Here is a 4,534-nt window from a genome sequence, read left to right as displayed (position 1 = left end):
CTTATAAAAAACAACAAGACAAAAGAGGACATGCTGTTAGGAACTAAGTATGAGTGAGAAAACCGTAGCCAACCCCAACAGCACTTCCAGCGGATGAATCTGTTAATTTGAATTTCCAGGGCTAAAAATGAGCCTTATGGGCTTGCCCTAATATTGACAAATTTGTCACTGATTTATTTTATCTACTCCTCCATCACATAGAAACTAACATAAAAGACGAAAAGGCTGGTATGCAGCCAAGTGCTGGGCCAGGCACTTTCTGGCTCCTTCAGCCTGTGAGTCCCAGCCGAGCTGTCCCTTACTCAGGAAGGCCTTTACCTGACAGTGTTACCACCTCTCCTCTTCCTCCTAACACTTCACAAAACCAGAATCATGGCACATATCTGTAAGCCACCCGTTCATGACCTATCCTCTCCAGATCGCAGGCTCCATGAACACAACTGTGTCATCCTGCTCACGGCTGTGTCCTCGGGGCACTCGGCAAGGGGAATGGCCAGCCAGACTCACTGAACTCCCCAGGTCACTCCTTTTTACAGAGAAAACCCATCAGGGAGGCTGGCATCCCCCCCCACTCTCAGCAAGGCCCACCTAACTCCCCAGTTCCTGTAGGCTGTTCCGTTCCACCACACTAACCTGCCTCACGCACCCAAATGCAGTGCCTATGCTGTGAAAGTTACCAAGGACTGAGAGAGAAACGCCTCCTCATTCTGTTCAGGTGCATACACCGCACGTGCCTGGCTGGGCAGGTGAGAGGAGTAACTGCAACGCAAAGAAGTCGATTCAGCCTCTCTTTGAAGGGCCATTCGACCAGCAAAGTAGAGGACAGTTAGGCTGATTTATTACTGAAGACTACAAATCTCCTTAGAGTTATGGGTAGTAACCAGATCCATTCACTGAAATAACCCACTTGACCTCAGAAGAGAATTTGCCGAAGATCTTATAAAAGGACATAAAATGTTACATAAATGTTAGCTTAAGAGACACGTCCTGGGCGCCTGGGTGGCTCAGTCGGTTGAGCGACTGCCTTCGGCTCGGGTCGTGATCCTGGAGTCCCAGGATCGAGTCCCGCGTCGGGCTCCCTGCTCGGCGGGGAGTCTGCTTCTCCCTCTGACCCTCCCCCCTCTCATGTGCTTGCTCTCTCTCATTCTCTCTTTCTCAAATAAATAAATAAAATCTTAAAAAAAAAAAAAAAAAAAGAGAGACACGTCCTTTCGGTATCTTACCACAGCGAAACTCCAAATCTAACATACGCATCGTGGAGAGAGGAGTATCCTTTTAATAGCCCAGATTTCACAGATCCCACAACCGAGAAGAACTACAGTTTAGATGATTAAGACAACAGGTAAACACCTATAGTATTTCATTTGACCTGTATTAATACAAACTAGGCATAACTAATTTAGATGAACAAGCAGGAAATTTCAGCCTCATTTTCCCAAAGATTTTATTGGAAACTCAGCATGGACCTAAATTGGAACAGCATTCAAGCTCCACCCCCCCCACACCCCAAAATGCAGATCCTAGCTCTATCAGACCCGGCAACGTGACCTTGAGACTTTGAGTGGCTCCCTCAGCTGCTTTCCCTGGGGGGCAAAATGCAAAAAATTGCCCACAGCTCTAACATTCTTCATCCTGCCACTCAAGCAGAAAGCACTAACTGCCTACTGGAGATAACCTTGCAAGGAATAAACAGAACTAACCAAAAGCAATTTCATTTCACAAAGAAGCTACATTCATTTGTGGTAAGGGAAATTATTCAGCGTCATGAGTTCATTACCTGAATCATTCCCAATCTGTCAGAGATACACATAAGGTACAAAGAGATCTAACAGCTAGCCTCCTTATAATCCATAAATAAGACATCGTCTGAAAAGGGGAGAAATACCAGCATCTTCTAACTCACATCCTTTATTCTTCTGCTCACTCCTGAACTTCGCCCTCTCCACATGTGTCCCTAAACCACGCACTCTTTAAAACTGAGTTTGAGCATTTAATGGAGGTTTCGGGAAAGAAACCACTAGGAAAATGAGGGAGGCAGAAGACTTCAAGAGTTGTGGCCAACAGTCCACATCTTTGTTCTGCTACCGTCCCGATCAGGTGGCCAAGGGGCACATTCCATGTAGGATATCTGTCACCACATCTCAGCCATTAGTGAGCTCGGACTTCTCTCCTGCTCTGAGAAAACTTTGCATGACTTTTAGGATTCTTCCGATATTCTAGTTTTTTCCGCAGTTGTTGACATTCATCTCTGTGGTAGCCTGGAAGCCTTGTGCAAAGTCAGAGCCTTTGAGACACTTGAAATGGTCAAACACTATCACACACAACTCCTGTCATGGTACTTTCAACTTCACTTTTTGATGAATCAAAAAAAGCAATCATTCCATGTGCAAGGCACTCAGCTGTAGATGGACACAGCCATGATCTTTGCCCTCATAGTTAGAGGGGTAAAAGCACCCAAACGCTGGTGTTAAGAAATACCAGCTTAAATAAATGTTAATTGTTTGTCCTATTAAAAACGGACTCCAGACATTCAGAGGGAACGCTCATTGGCTGAATGGGCTCATTCTGCCCAAACCGAAGAGTAAAAGCAGTAAAATTATCCCTACTTTTAGAGTCCCAAGGCTCTGAAGTGGCAATTTAACCTGTCTTTTTAAATTAATTTTCACCTTCAGTAGCAAGTGCAAGCAGGCTAGAGCCAATGCAGCGCATCATCTTTGCACATCTCGTCACACCATCCTTCATAGCTAAAAGAGCTGAAGGTAAGAATACCTCCCACCACAGAAAACTCAAGGCCTATGTTAACAGGTCACCTGCTCTGGGGCAAGTTTTGTTGTTTTAGGGAGAGGGAGAATGTGAGTAGGGGTGGCAAAGGAGGGGGAGACGGAGAGAAAGAATCTCAAGCAAGCAAGCCCAGCGAAGAACCCGACTTGGAGCTCAATCTCACGACCCTGAGCCCAAAATCAAGAGTGGGACGCTTAACTGACTGAGCCACCCGGGCGCCCCTGCTCTGGGGCAAGTTTTAAAAAGCTATTCCTGGAGGGGTGCCTGGGTGGCTGTCGATTAAATGCCTGACTCTTGGTTTCCGCTCAGTGGTGATCTCAGGGTTGGGGGAATGGGGCGCGGAGGAGCCTGCTTGCGATTCTCTCTCCCTCAGCCCCTCCCCGCCCCACACTTGCTCCCTCTCTCTAAAATAAATCCTTAAAAGCTATTCGTGGAGCAGGTGCTGGGACAGCACTTAGGAACATCTTAATGCTGTGTCACACCTGCCACCCTTCCCAAGTTTTAAACCCTTCCCAGCTTTCTCCACTTGATGGTGAACATCTACAGATCTACCACCTAGAAGCTAGGCTACCTAAGCAGGTACACCCCCACCATTTCTCTTGTATCTGTGGGTAAGTATCAACTACTTAGACATTTTCCCGTCAATTACTGGAGAGTGGGGAAAGTGAAATTAAGCCACATAAAAAAATTCTCCCACAACTGGTTTTCACTTGTGAAATATTTATGCACAATTTATAAGCTATGAAGCCAGAAATGACTTATTTCAACAGATTTGACTTTGCCAAACTGTGTGGGTGCAGCACTCCAAGGGGAATTACTCAGGTTTTGAAACTCAAATTCAAAGAGAAAATGATCTAATTTTTCACTCCTCACACTAAAATTCTCAAAAGTTAAACGGCATTTAGAAATAAGAACTAAATTGATCAAGTCACTTTTTAATCAGAATGCATCATCTTTTCTCTAACATGTTACGAAAGACACCCGCTTGTTTAGCAAGTTCGACCTAAGATTAATGGATCACAGTCCAGAATAATCATGGGCTTCAACTGCAGGAACACTCTTCCAAGAGCTCAAGGAATTCCACACAGCGTTAAACTGGCCAAACGAGTACAACAGAGATAACGCCTTCCCAGAATTTCAGTTTTCCAAGATTTTCTTAAAAACCAGGGAGTCTTTTTTATTGCTTTAAACCAACTGTCAGGGGGACCAAAAAGCTGAGTAAGGTCAAATCACCTCGCTGCAACATAGCTAACTATTCAGATTCGGAAAGGCTTAACTTGCCGTCAATTCGTGCCCGGAAAAATCCAGGCTCTGTTGCAAGGCAGGTGTAATGGAGAACACAGCGGGTACACCGTGGAGCTCTCAAGGATGAGACCAATGCAAAGCCTGGTGGGCACAAGGAGGAGTGTCTACGAAAGTGAGAAATAGGTGAAGACGGTGGTCAAGGGAAACACTGATTGGCTGGAGAGCGAAGAAAGAAAAGCTCCGAAGGAAATTCTAGAAAGCCATAAGGAGCCGAGCCACACGACGAGCGGCAGGCGCCCTGGGGTTCCAAGCTCTACAGGGAAGCGGGCACCCAACGGCCCCGTCTCGGGTTTCCGCGGGTCACAAAAGGATAACGGACATCCTCCCAACGGTGGACCTGGGGGCTCCGCGCGGCGCTTCCGCTCGGCCGCCCCGCCCCGGCCGCCCGGCGCGGCCCACCTGAACTCGGCCCCCGGGCCCGCCGCGGCGCGGGGACGGGCGCTCGCGG

This window comes from Neomonachus schauinslandi, chromosome 9, assembly GCF_002201575.2.
Source record: "Neomonachus schauinslandi chromosome 9, ASM220157v2, whole genome shotgun sequence".
Lineage (NCBI taxonomy): Eukaryota > Metazoa > Chordata > Mammalia > Carnivora > Phocidae > Neomonachus > Neomonachus schauinslandi.
The sequence above is the reverse complement of the archived record's forward strand: the minus strand, read 5'-3'. Positions refer to the sequence as shown.